This window comes from Podarcis gaigeae (genome assembly GCF_964106915.1).
Source record: "Podarcis gaigeae genome assembly, chromosome: 17".
Taxonomy (NCBI): Eukaryota; Metazoa; Chordata; class Lepidosauria; order Squamata; family Lacertidae; genus Podarcis; species Podarcis gaigeae.
Window position 1 is genome coordinate 12,936,657 of NC_139694.1, and position 14,898 is coordinate 12,951,554.

The window sequence follows — 14,898 nt, forward strand, 5'->3', positions numbered from 1 at the left end:
GCTGTGGTCCTACGCATTTCTTTTGAAACACTAGGTGGCAATAGAAAAGATGTTGAATGAGATGGAGTGTTGATGATGGTCTACTAAGGTGGTTTTAATGTTGTTTTTGTTGTTGAGTTATTTAGTCTTCATGACCCGATGGACCAGAACATGCCAGGCACTCCTGTCTTCCACTGCCTCCTGCAGTTTGGTCAAGCTCATGTTAACCCAAGTTATAAAAGGTGTTTCCGGACTGTCATTATTTTTGAGTTGGAGTCAATCACATACTGGCGGATTCATTTGATTTGGAGCCGTTGTGCAACAAAGCCACTCTGCCTCCCAAAATTTTGTGATAAGCACTAGGAAAATGCATTAGAAAGTGCAGGGACCACATTTGTTTGGCACACTGTCATCCAATGTCCTCGCAAAAAGAAAAAAGAAGAAGGAATGCTCAATATGCAGCTGATGTCTGTTCTCTCCCCACAAGGCAATCAGGATGAATGGTTACTATACCAGTTGTCTGAAACCCACCTTATTTTTTAAAGCCTTTTTAGAAAGCTGTGGCTGGTCCAGAAGTTGTGCTGGCATCCGTCTGTCTCGAGAGACAATGGTTTGCGCCTCTGGGGGTGATGTCAGATTGATGTGTTTGCAGCATCGAAGTGACCTCCTTGGGCACAAGCCTGGGCAATGTAAATGGAGGTCCTGGGATGCCCAGATGACAAGACCCCCCCCCCACTTGGCCTCACTGATGTGGTCCAAAGGAAAGCAGAGCAAGACGTTTGGCATCAGCTTGGCTGCAGGAGTTGGGGGCTCAATGCAGGGACAGGGTTGAGGGGTCCAGTTGAAGGGAGTGTGTGGAAATGCGATTAGAGAGCACGATATCAACAACAATAATGCATGGTAATAGATAAAGGACCCCTGACCATTAGGTCCAGTCGTGGCTGACTGTGGAGTTGTGGTGCTCATCTCGCTTTATTGGCCGAGGGAGCCAGCGTACAGCTTCCGGGTCATGTGGCCAGCATGACTAAGCCACTTCTGGCGAACCAGAGCAGCGCACGGAAATGCCATTTACCTTCCTGCCAGAGCAGTACCTATTTATCTACTTGCATTTTGACATGCTTTCGAACTGCTAGGTTGGCAGGAGCTGGGACCAAGCAACGGGAGCTCACCCCGTCACGGGGATGCGAACTGTCGACCTTCTGATTGGCAAGTCCTAGGCTCTGTGGTTTAACCCACAGCACCACCCACGTCCCATGGTAATAGATAATATTAAGAATATTTAGCATTTTCTGTTGGTACTAGTTGTTTTCAGGACTTTTAAAAGTTGATAAAATACTGCCATATGTTATTTCTCAACAGTGACAATAATAAACAATAATTAATGTTATGGTTTTTAAATGGTTCAATTATAGTTGTATTTTTTATCATTATTTGTATGAGTTCTTGAGAGTCTTGCAAACTGCCTTGAAAGGGCAGTGAAATCTTGTAAGTAGTAGTAGTTGTTGTTGTTATTATTACTAGATCTAAACAGCATGTTGACTGAAGAAATGTTTGAAACATTTGCCTTCCCTTTGCTTCCATTTCATTTAGAAGCGAAAGCAAAGGGAAGGGAAATATTTCAAAAATGGAAAAGGAAGTTTAAAAGAACAAAGAACTTCCGACATCCATATACGCAGAGGATTGGATAAGAAGAAAGAGTTTAGGTTGAACATTAGGAGGGAAAGTATTTTAACTGAAAAGTACATAAGTAATGGAATATGCTGTCTAGGGAGATCATGAAATCTTTTTTGGAGACATTTGTCAGATATATTTGTGATATAGAAAACAGTAAGAGGCTGCATACACCCAACATTTTATTCTAGAACCAATGGAGGCCGAATTATCATATCCATAATTCTCCTGGGTCTTTCTTCCCCTGCCTCGCCCCATAACATTTATTCAGATGCACGTCAACCTTCATAACCTCTCTGTACAAAATGTTCTGTTCCCATTCAAGGTTGATTGCTTCCTCTTCTATATTTCAATAGAATCGGAAATGTACACAAGACTGTTATTTTGCAGAGAAATCACCAAGTGCCCTGCACACCAATCTAACTGCAGAGGTTGCACCCATTGCAAGGTTCTTTCCCCCAATATTTATGGGTGGCCACTGTATCTTTCAGCCATGGCCCTTTTGCAGACTGGAAAGGAAAAGCAACTCTCTAGCTATTACCAGAAGAGAGAAAAGAAGAAGTAAGTGTGTGTGTGTGTGTGTGTGTGTGTGTGTGTGTAAGGCAGAAAACCATTCGCTTCCAAATTATATATTTTTTTCCAGGTTAAAAGTATATAATTTCACAAGGAACACATCAGGACTCATCCTGCTGTGAAACTATTGCTCAATTATTCTCAGCAGTGGTGAGTTACCTACAGTTCTTTACTGCTGCATAACCCCCGTGAATCCCAGGCTCCAGCGTTGAAGATGACAGCTGATGCTGGGTTATTGGTCCATGACTCCAAATGCCATATCAGCGTGAGATCATCTTCCAGGGGTTCCTGGTGTTGGCCTAGTTCATATATGTCAGGAGCTTGGTTAATCATAGTTGACTCGCGCTGTATGGCAAAGACATATCGTTGACTTCTGTGTCACGGAGCAGTTAATTAAAAATAATGCAGCCACGTCCGTCTTCTTCCCAGACAATCAAGGGAAAATCCGGAAGTCTTGGTTCCAACTTGCATCCGAAGCATCAATTTTAGGGTGGTGGCGGGGAAAGCAATGGAGAGTGTGAACTGATAATGGGGGAGCTGGTTAATTTGAAAGTGATAGGTAGGTAGGGCCAAGTGAAATGTAAGGAGAATGAAACTATGCGAAGAGAGGGAAGCAAGTGCTTTGAAAAGAGCGGCAGTTGCTTTAATGAATTCGAGCGCGATCTCCTTTGGATTTGGAGTTCAAGGTTTGGGAAGCGAATGCAGAAACCTCGTTAAAGATTTATAAACAGGACACACTGCCAGTCAAACGTGGTGCAGCTAGAAAGGCAGATGAGATGGAGGGGGGGGACCTGAGTCTTTTGACTCATCAAAGTGGGAATCTATAACTCTTGTCAGTTCTCTGGGGGAAAAAAGAAATCTGTTAGGAAGCAAGACTTATGGATCTCGTGTTTCCTTTTTTAGCACGGGGCAGGACAGTGATTAGGAGGTTGACAGAAAGTCACCCATTGCTGAGCTGAATGAGGAATTGGATGAAGTGGGAAGATGGGAGATGCATGCATTGTAAGAAAGAAAGAAAGAAAGAAAGAAAGAAAGAAAGAAAGAAAGAGAGTGGGGGATGTCTCTGGCACACAATGCATGGATTTAATTACAAGTGTGCAGCTGAGGGAATGTTAAGCAGTGAACCAGAAACAACACTGCAAGATATTGTAATCAAAGAAGAAGTAGAAGAAAAAATTCTTTTGCCTGAACCACTGAGCCGGGTGTTGTTATTCCTTCCTGATACATCTATCTCAGCAACCCATCACAAAATCCTGTGTAGATGGTACCGTATTTTTAAAAGAAGCAATGTTTTCAGACTTGGGCAACTACAAAAGTATTATGTCTTCTCCTTATCCTCCCATTGCTTGAAAGTGAGGGAGCACTTTTGGGATGGGGTATGGAATGGTGCTGACTCCTCTTTGGTCAATTAGTCAATTTATTTATTTATTGTGTATAGCCCAAGGCCTTGACAGTGAACAGCAGAGGGCAAGAGCGAGGCTTTCCTCTGAAATCACACAACGTAACCTATAAAAGTTTACAGCATGAAAAATTTAAAGCATAAAGTTTTAAAATTAGAAAGCATTAGCATAGCTGGAATGGAGCTTCTTAGATGCCAGAGCAAATTTGGCTACCAGGTGTGTAGATATTTATCAGCTAAGTGTTCGACTGTCACTTCCTGGGGGAATGAATGATAAAATTTGTGTAGAACGCATTTGCAATCCACATGGGGAATTCTGAGGTATCCCCCTCTAAGCATGCTCTAAGTATGCTGAGAGCATCTGTTGGAACCTTAGTTCAACGAAGGACCTATGTAGTGACTCCTCTTTGGTGCTATCACAGTTCCAAATGCAAATCATGTCTCCATCCTCCAATCCAAGGTAGACTATCCAGAGAATAAACAACACTAGCATTTCTCATACAGCAGAATTCCTCATGTCTTGGACTCAGCGTGTCCATGTTGGGGGGCAGATACAGCATGGCAGCACTGGTCTGGTAGGGCCCACACAAGGAGGTCCCAGGTTTCATTCCCTGAATCTTTAGCTAGGGCTGGGAACATTCACAGTCTGAAACCTTGGAGAGTGCCACTTCCAATCATTGTAGACAACACTGAGCTAGTTAGACCCAGAATCTGACTCCGTATCAGGCTGTTGACGATGTGCCCACATGTTTATTTAGGTACCACCTATTAGTCTGAGAGACAGTATGGTGTTGTGTTTAGAGTGTCAGAATAGGATCTGGGAGACCAGGGTTCCATCCCCTCCAACATTTCTCCAATGAAAATAGGGACGTCCAGCTGTGAAGACCACAGAGTGATCTGGGGCCAGTCACTAACTCTCAGCCTAACCTATGTCACAGGGTTCTTGGGAGGATAAAACGAAGAGCACACCACTTAGAGCTCCTTGTAAGAAAAGGGGGATAAAAGTGCAACAAATGCCTGTACCTAAATCGTAAATAATAAGGTGAAATGCTAGAGGTGTGCTTCACCAACATCATTTGCCTGTTGTTGGCTGATTTCAACCTCCATTTTTGGTCTTTGTTCTGTCCCCGTGTTAATCACTTTTAACAGAAAAGAGACACAAAATCTAAAGCATTCTTTAAGTCATTGCCATGCCATTTCACATTTTCAAAATAAAAATCTCTAAGCGGTTAATGGCCTATCTTAAAACGTCAAGTAGAATGTTGCAGAATATCAAAATAAAACATCACCAATGGAACTCAAACCCAAGTTGCAATTTAGATCCACATTAAAAGCAGCACAATGAGCAAGAAAACAGAATATTTTCCCTTGAAGAAAATACAAATAAAAATTGAATGCATTAAAAGAACCAAAAGTCCAAATATAAAGCTTCATTAGCTACTAAACGAAATAACTGAGACAGAAGCTGCATCTACACTAAGCTCATAAGGTTAGCAAGGGCTGAATACACCCCCTCTTTTGTTTCATAATTTGGGCAATATCCAGAGTTGATAATTGTGAATGAACATCTGGCCTACACTTTGCGATTTTTGATAAGATAATGGTCCTAATACCTTTTTTCTTGCTCTTCCTCTCCTTGATATGATGTACCACATTTTTGTGGTGGTTAAAACAAAAAGTAATTGTGAAGACCTCCAAAGGGATCTCTAAACAAACAGGCAGTAAAATGGCAAATGCAATCCATTGTAAGGAAGTGTAAAGCAAGCCATACTGGGGCGCTGTCTATCTAAATTTCATATCAACACTCATGTGAGGTTTGTAATTTAATTCACTGAAATTGTAAATGCTTGTATGCATTACAATGTTTTTAAATTTGATTGGTTAGTAACTGAATTCTAGAGAGTTCTCTAGTAGTTCTCATGTGATTGGCTAATGTTGGTCACATGGGAGGTATCTAGTGAAGTAGAGACACCATTTTATGTGAAGCAATATGACTGTTTTAGAATCCACTGTGAACACTGCTAAGTTGAATGGAGTGTTGGAGTGCTTCTCTGCTTGAAAGAAAGAGAGCAAAGCTGCAGGAGAAGGTGAAAGTGGAAATCTCTCCTAGGAGCTGCCTAACTAAGATACAGCAGGATGAATGCTGAGCTCTGGAAAGAGAGGAAAATACACATGTTTGGAAGTTAGAAGAAGAGACTATAAGCCCATGCTTGGATAAGCATGTGAATGTAAACATTATGCCTTAAATCATATCTCCAAGTCAAGTTTTTGAATAAGTGGACATAGGTTTAATTTCCACAGAAGGGTGTCAGACATAGAGGTTTGCCTTGCTCTATGCTGAATCCAGAGCTATCCAAAACCAAAGAGTGAAGCAAGATCTGTTGGAGTGTTAATGCTGTAAGCCTTTCCAAAATGTGTCCAGGTTGTATCTATGTGCAAATGAAACCATATATCCTAAAGACACCACAGTCTCCAGTGACTTTCGACAAGGAAGGCAAACCTTAAACAAGTGCTGGAGTCTCTCATCACTCAGAGACTGAGGTTGGTGCCTTAATGTTGTTGTTGTTGTTGTTACTCTCTCTTACCAGCAGGCGTGGGGCAGCTTATAAAATTTTTAAATTCAGTATGAGAAACAATTAATAGGCATATATTTTTGAGTGGAAAGATTGAAGCATGCAGCAGGGCCGTCTTAACCATAGGCGTCAGGGGTGCAGGGCACCCAGGCGCCAGGCTCTTAGGGATGCCAGGCCGAGAGTCTGGGGCCCAAGAGTTGGAGTCCGGGGAAGAGCCCACCCAATGGTCAGAGCACCACAGCAGGCTCTTCTACTGCAGGTGGCTCTGTGTCGCGAGTTCGGGGGCGAGGGAGCCAGCAAGGTGCTGAGGCGGCTGGCCGACTCCGCCCTCCTGCTTGCCTGGGATTGCTGTAGGGCTGTGGAGAGGCCTCCCCAGCTCATGTTGCTTACACCACGTGGCACCCAGCTTTGCTCAGATACTTATGTTCCCTGTTTTTTTTTTCCTGAGCAGAGATAAGCGTGGTGTCAGCTCCCTAAAAAAAGGTTGGCAACTCTGGGCAACCTGGGGGGGGGGGGAGCGCTGGGCAGATTTTTGAACCCTGGCGCCACATAAGACAGCCTGGCATGCAGCGTAGTTCAACTGTGTTCCAGATCATGAGAAATTTGGAAAACACCAAAATAGAGGAATAACTGCCCAGAGCGTCCTGTTGCAAAGAAGGATTTTAGGAGTTATATTGGATATTGGACATGTGCCAGCAATTAAAGTTGTGGATCAAAAACATACAGTTCTCAGTTGTATTAACATTAGCAGTGTTACCTTGGTGGGTGGGTTCACACATCTCTCTCTTATTTCGTTTCTGTCTCTGAAGATTCATCTGTCACATCCCATTCACATACTCTAGTCATCACCCGATGCTACAAGTCAATGAATGGTGAATAGGGAGCTGCAAACATGCCCAAATGCTCAGCACCACTGCTGGGTGACCTTACAGAGGATCTGATTCAATCTGTGTGCCATCATAGACACAGACACTGACTCACATCTCTGTTTACTGAATTTGAATCTTTGTTTGGTTTTTGTTCTGAAAATGAAAAAAATAAAAAATAAAAGAGCAAGAGAAATTCCTGGCACAGTTCAGACAGCAGATTTCAAAGCTTGGGAAGCCCAGAACGAGGCATAAGTTTGGACAAGCTGGTCTGTCAATGCTCAGCCTCCATTAGTCTGCCCAATTCCCACAGGCCAAATGCTCACTTGAGGAAACAGAAAATAAATTGTGGCTGCGCATGAAGAGATGGAATGGATGCAAGCCCTTAAAAAGTGTGTAAAGACTGCGGTCTGCTGCAGCAATAGGCTGGCCAGTGTGGTGTAGTGGTTAAGAGCGGTGGACTCGTGATCTGGGGAACCGGGTTCGCTTCCCCACTCCTCCACATGCAGCTGCTGGGTGACCTTGGGCCAGTCACACTTCTCTGAAGTCTCTCAGCCCCACTCACCTCACAGAGTGTTTGTTGTGGGGGAGGAAGGGAAAGGAGAATGCTGGCTGCTTTTAGACTCCTTCGGGTAGAGATAAAGCGGGATATCAAATCCAAACTCTCTTCTGGATTACCAAATAGGCAAAGTAGGCAACGAGTTATGGGCCCCACCCCTTTTAGGGGCCCTGCAACAAGGGATCAAAATAATATTGGTTTGATCTTGAAAGAGATTTACAAGCAAGTCTTCGGAGATAATAGGTCAACAGTCTAGGGGCCTCCACAGGGTTTAATCCAGCACTGGGCCAGAACCTGTTTCTGTGCCTTTAACAGCAATCTCACATATAGAAATCAAGTAGGAGGGCAAGGTTGCAGTCAACCTAAACTTTACCCGGGATGTGGTCTGACCACAGCAATCGTCTGACCCCCTCCAACTCAAGATCATCTACTTCATGTTGCTTTGCACTTCCGGAGATTAGGTGACAGGTTGGCCTTGCAGGATGACTATCTAGTAGGAACACACACCCTCCTTTCTGTACCAACAGGAAAAGTGCTGTGAGAGCACGCCAGTAATATTGTGAGTTTCTGGGGGAACCAGTGGCAAGCAACACTCACTATATCAGAAGAGAACAACTACAGGCTGGGGTGTTCCAAATACAGTCGTACCTTGGTTCTCGAATGGAATCTGTTCTGGAAGTCCGTTTGACTTCCGAAAACGTTCTAAAACCAAGGTGCAGCTTCCGATTGGCTGCAGGAGCTTCCTGCACTCAATCGGAAGCTGCAGAAACCATGTCGGAAGTTTGGCTTCAAATTTTTTTTGCAAACTGGAATACTCACTTCCGGGTTTACAGCATTCGGGAACCAAAATGTTTAAGTCACAAGGCGTTCAAAAACCGAGGTACGACTGTATCTATTACTGTCAGTTTCAGTCTGCTTGGTATTTTAAGAAAGACTTTCTGCTCCATCCAGCCATCTTAAAACTTTTTTTAAAAAAAATAGTATTGTGCCCAAACTTGTTGGTGACCAGAATATTTATTTGGTGCCACATTATTTTCTGTTATTTTCTGTTTTAATTTCATCCCTTAATTACCTTCCTTTTCTTTCCAGGTAAAGATGTTTAGTTTGCTTAACAAGGGAGGCATCTTCCTGCAAGATTTTATTCTGAGTGGACAAAGGAGTAACATTCAGAAACCGTCCCTTATTTTCTCCAGAAATGGTCTTGCCGCAGCCCTTTTGCGCTGAATTTTTAATCTGCCTCTCCTGATTAGATTTCATCCTCGGGAATTGCTGCCAAAATCTGTTTCAAACAGCAGTGTTTCGTCTTCAGCTTTGAGAGCTACGTGCTGTTCACTTAAGAAGAGCACAGAAAAATTGAAAGAGTCCAAATGCCAAGTACGTTTGTTTGTGAGGTCCCGTCAAGAAAAAGCGGTTTAGGTTTTAACTTGGCATCTTAAACGCTGGGTGTGTAAGACAAACTCTTTCAATAAATAAATAAACAAATACATAAATAAATAAATAAACAAACAAACCGGATAGCTTTATTTATTTATTTTCAACATTTACTGGCTGTCCAGTCACAGTGTTCTCTGTTCAACAGTAAAAAATCATTAACAAACAAACGCAGATCCACCAAGTGTCCCTATTTTCAAGGGACAGTCCCGGATTTACAAAAGCTGTCCTGGTTTCTGATTTGATCCCGGAATGTCCCACTTTTCCTTAGGACGTCTCTATTTTCATCAGAGAAGTTTTGGGAGGGTATGGAGTTATGTGACCCACGAGCCAAGGAGATAAGTACCAGTAACTATACAGTGGTACCTCAGGTTACATACGCTTCAGGTTATAGAAACTTCAGGTCACAGACTCCGCTAACCCAGAAATAGTATCTTGGGTTAAGAACTTTGCTTCAGGATGAGAACAGAAATCGTGCTCCAGTGGTGCGGCGGCAGTGGGAGGTCCCATTAGCTAAAGTGGTGCTTCAGGTTAAGAACAGTTTTAGGTTAAGAATGGACCTCCGGAACGAATTAAGTACTTAACCCGAGGTACCACTGTCCAACCTTTAGAAGACAGCCTCGTATAGGGCCTATATATAGCCATTATATGCCAGATCTTTCCAGGTGCTAAAACTGAAGGTATCAAAGGATTATTATTATTAATAGTAGTAGTAGTAGTAGACCCCAACACTAGCCATCCAAAGAGGGGTGTTGAACAAACTCTATATTATTATTAGAAGAAATGTGCTAACAGATTCCTTAAAAATAAGGACCTCCTTCCAAAATTCCGATTCAGAAATCATCTGAAGGCAGTCTTTCAGTATAGGGCAGTATAGGGAAGTTTTTAATGTTTGGTGTTTTACTATGGTTTTATAATTGTTGGAAGCCCAGTCAGATGGGCACAGTGCTTTTTTCGGGGGGGGGGATGCAGGGGTATTTTAAAGAAAAAAAGCACTGGATGGGCAGCTTATAAATAATAAATTGTTGTTGTTAGCTGTGTTGTCTTAAGTGAAAAATTAAGTGAAGAATTATCTCAAATGAACTTCCTAAATAGCCAATTAATTGTTTAAAAATATAGTGCTTGAAAATATAGTGAAATGTACATATTTTATCTGTTGCAGAATATTCATCATAAGTTTATTAACTGTACTAAAAAAATGCTGTATTTAAGTGATGCCCGTCTTTCCAAATCACTGGAAACCTCCTTTATCAATCTATTTACATTCAATCTAATCATTTGAGAAATATCTCTCAGAACTGAAATGCCTAGATATGTTGAGACCTCTGGGCACCAACAAAATCACCAGTTAGTATATAAAACAGGTGATCTACACTTGCCTGCTGGCATTCATTCAGATTGTCTACCAAAACTATTAATTATTTTTTATGAATTCTGGCATAGATGTTTCCGGTCTGCTAATAAATAGTAATAAATCTTCCATGTAGCAAGCTACTTTAAATTCTACCTGTTCATGAACAAAATCATAAATCTCCCTAATATCATTTTCTAGGAAACTGTATGGCCCTGGTGCTTTCCTAGTCTTCCTTTTGGGAATAACACTCTTAATTCCTTCTGTAATCTATTTGAAAGAATTTCCTTTTGCTATGTGTCTAGCTGCAGGAGAAGCAACTGCAAGGAAAAAAAGGCACACATTTGCAGCCCAATAGCTCATTACTTTTGCTATATTATTTAGAATGGTACTTTTAAAGCTCTGAATTCATTTCTTCTAGTGTTGTGCATATAGTCATACTTTGGTTCTCGAACAGAATGTGTTCTGGGAGTCCATTCGACTCCTGGAACTATTTGAAAACCAAGGCACGGCTTCTGATTGGCTGCAGGAGCTTCCTGCAGCCAATCGGAAGCCGTGCCGCCGGACGTTCATCTTCCAAAAATCGTTCGAAAACCGGAACACCCACTTCCAAGTTTCGAACATTCGGGAGCTGATTTGATCGAGAACCAAAGCATTTGAGACTGTACTGTCGTTTAATCAATGGAGTATAATCCCAGCTTGCTTCTTTTTCTTTTTTCTTAACCAAAAAGTCAGAATCTTACTGGTCTCTCACCACTTTCCCAGCGCCTTGTGCACATACATGACAATACAAATTCAGCTGTAGCAGAAAACATTTGTGTGTGTGTGTGTGTGTGTGTGTGCAGTTTGTATTTAGCACATCACAAGCTTCAGTTGAGATCTGGGGAAGGTTGATGCCAAAGTTGACTTAAAAGAGACATCACTGTTTTCTCTAAGTTGTGCATCCTCGACTTGCAAGCCATGGTTTACTGGGGCCTCGTGTTATGGCTGTACCAGACCTCAGTCTTATGATTGTTCTGATCTCATTAAAAACATGGTAGCCGGTTAGAATTGAAATAAACATTCCCATTTACTTAGAGGGCTCTCAAACACTTTCTCAGATGGTCCTCAGTTGCTGAAATTGTTGTCTCCCCTGCTACTGAACTGTTTGGATTGCACAACCTCATTTGCCGGCATATCTCAAAGATTGCTGCTTACGGTACTTCTGTTCAGTTTTGAATTGAATCTGGAGGACTCAACTCTATAGAAAAGGTTTATCCCTCTTATGGAGAACAATGGGGGCAGCTAGTCAGAGCACAAAGCTGCAGCAGAAAGAAATTCTTTATTTCTCCTAACAGACACTCCCTGAATTGCAGGTTTGGGTTTTTTTTGAAGATGCTTCTTTGATAGATTTGGTCACAAAATTAAGATATAAAAGCCCTCCAATCAATTTCTCTTTCTGATGACTCTTTATTCCGGTTCTGTTCTGCTCACTTCTTGATTCCACTCCAGACCATTGTGTTAGCGATCCATGAACGCAGGCCTCAACTTGACTCAAATAAAAACAGGATCAAACTCATCCACAATGGCCTTGCTGTACGATATTAAGAGAGAAATAACATGCTCCTTGTGTAATAGATTTCTTTTTTTTCAGAGTTCATCAAAAAGTCACTGCAAGTTCTGTCTGAAGAAGGTGCCAATCAAGGTGGGAGAAACTTTGGAAAGGAACATGTGAATCTGAAAAAAGGGGAACTTGCTGCTTTGTGTACACATTAAAAACTTCAAGGCACATTTGAAGCATATCTTTCCCCCTAAGAATTCTGGAGTGTTGACAGACCATCCAAAACAGATCCAAGCTGGGGCAGCAAATGCAGGGAACAAGAGGAAAAGGAAGTCCTGCTGCTTGAGTAGAAGTCTGTTCATGTTTCATTAACTATCACCCACAAGAGATAACGCCATAAATGTACCCTGAGTAATAAGCTGTTTAGCAACATCAGAGCAGCTTCAGATGGGCAAAGAATTAGCAGTGGCACTCAAGAACGGGAGAATGCTTTATATTTGTGAATATTCACATGCTTTTAAATTATATCCCAGTGATGTGGGGACCAGCAGATGTCTTAACCAGTGTGAGCCAGTGTGGTGTAGTGGTTTAAGAGTGGTAGACTCGTAATCTGGTGAACCGGGTTTGATTCCCTGCTCCTCCACATGCAGCTGCTGGGTGACCTTGGGCTAGTCACACTTCTCTGAAGCCTCTCAGCCTCACTCACCTCACAGAGTGTTTGTTGTGGGGGAGGAAGGGAAAGGAGAATGTGAGCCGCTTTGAGACTCCTTATAATCATCAATCTTTGTTTGGATAGCTATTTGGACATTTGGACTTTTTGAATTAATATACATGTTTAAATTAGGATTGCTAGATTATTCGTACTGTTAACGAGAGCTGATATTCTTTATTTTATTATAGCAGTGGCAGTCAAGAGAGGTGGCGCTTGAAATCAAAGGACAAAGCACAGGCTATCACCTCATAATGGAGGCTAGCTTGGGCATGAATTTGGGGCTGTGGGAGATCATTTTTCTCCCCTTTGTATGCTTTAATCAGCCTTAGGGCTAGCCATCAAGAATGTGAAACTTTGGGCTTACACAAACAGAAATTGTTCGACTGAAACATTTTGGCTACATAATCAAATGAAGCAATTATTGAATACCTTCTTCTTCTTCGGGATACGTTTTGATGCTACTAGAACTAACGCTATAACGGAACGGCCGAAACAATGCCCTTTGTCTTTACAGGCCTTGAAACGCCTGAGCTATACAGAAATGCAAGTTATTATCCCAAAGGTAGAAGTAGCACAAAGTGTGTGTGTGTGTGTGTGTGTGTGTGTGTGTGTGTGTGTGTAAATGAAAGGAGAATCAGGTGGCTTTTGCAGACTGCTGTGTTTGAAGAACAATTTGACAGAGACCGAGCAAGATGATGATAACTTTGGAAAAGTATAATTTGTTATGATTGCCTCTTTTTTCTTCCCAAAGCAGTACAGTTTTGTAGTTTGTACCCATTGCAATTTATACCTGGGTAAAAGTATGGCTTGGGGGAAAAAGGTAGTTTGCTTTAGAACATGCTTGGGTAAAAGATAGCTTACTGAAGCAATGTATAATTTTATCCCTCTGGCTACCCAGGAATGCACAAAGCATTTTAGATGAGACATTGTTTCGTGCGGCCCTTCATAAAATTTCATTTGCCGTGCCGTGGGTGAAGACTGTTCCATCGAGGACACTTGGTATTATAGAGGAGTGGCATTGCTTGACATCCAAGTGTGTTCCGGTAATTCTATGGCTTCTCCTCCTAATGCCAATGACTCACATGCATCTCTGTCCTCTCTGCTTTTTGTGTCTTGGCCTACCCTGTAATCTCTCCCTAGGCCCAAAGTGTGCATTCCAAGGAACAATGTGAACCATTGCCTAATGGCACATTGGCTAACGATGTTTTGATTATACAGGCCAGAGCATCAAAATATTACCGTGCTGAGCTGGGGGCTCATTGAATATAAGAATATGTCTGTGAAACAGTTCAGAAGAAAAGGCAGACATTTCAACAAGTAGGTGACAGTGGAGACATGGCAAGGTTCACTGCTGACTATCTGTGGGAAGCACAAAGCACTGAGGGAGGGCAGTTGCTCATTGCGAAAGAATCTGCTCCCTGGGGCACACTATAAGGCCATGATGTTACACCACTGCTGAAAGAATTGCACCAGTTGCCAATTAGCTGCCAGACTTGAGTTCAAGGAGTTCTGCGGCTTGGGAGCAGGATACCTAGAAGATCATCTCACCCACCTGATCACTGCGCTCTGCAGGAAAGGATCTCCTGCAGTTAGCATCTCACCAATTCCCATCTGTTGCATATGATGTAGAATTGGGCCATACAGTTCTCAGAATAGCCACTGTGAATTGACACTTCTTCCTAGATAGATTTAGTACAAATTTCTCCAGCTGACATTGCAGCATGGTCAAGTCATTACTAAAATTGGGGCTGTAGTAGTTTGTTTGTTTGTTTGTTTTTTAATTGAAAGATTGGCAGTGCAATCCTTCATACATTTACTTCAAAGTAGGCCTCACTGAGTTCAGTGGGACTGACTTCCAGGTAAGAATGTGCAGGGTGGTAGTCTGAGAATCAGAAGGGCTAACAAGATAAATAGAGACCAGCTAAGTTTGCATGCACACGAAAGCCCATACCAATAACAAACTTAGCTGGTCTCTAAGGTGCTACTGGAAGGAATTTTTAAATTTTGTTTCGACTATGGCAGACCAACATGGCTACTTACCTGTAACAAGATAAATAGAATTTAGCACTTGCATTTTATTCATTTAATACATTTCTGAAAGCAACAACAACAACAAAAACCTAGGCATTTTACATAAAAATAAAATGCAAAAATAAAATAAACCCAGAAGGTCACATTAGGGGGCTGCTGCTCAGTCCTGTTTGGCTTATGGGGTTCTGCAGAATTCTCTCTTGTCCCCATCTT

At 42.1% G+C, this 14,898-nt stretch overlaps 1 protein-coding gene across 1 annotated transcript in view; it reads left to right on the plus strand.

The window, feature by feature from the left end:
- Positions 1-12,530, plus strand: part of TAL2 (TAL bHLH transcription factor 2) — a 143,407-nt gene extending 130,877 nt beyond the window's left edge. The window contains exon 3 of the transcript XR_014559426.1: positions 12,507-12,530. The gene's annotated coding sequence lies outside the window, so the exon portion shown is untranslated. The remainder of the gene's footprint in view (positions 1-12,506) is intronic.
- Positions 12,531-14,898: the final 2,368 nt, after the last annotated feature.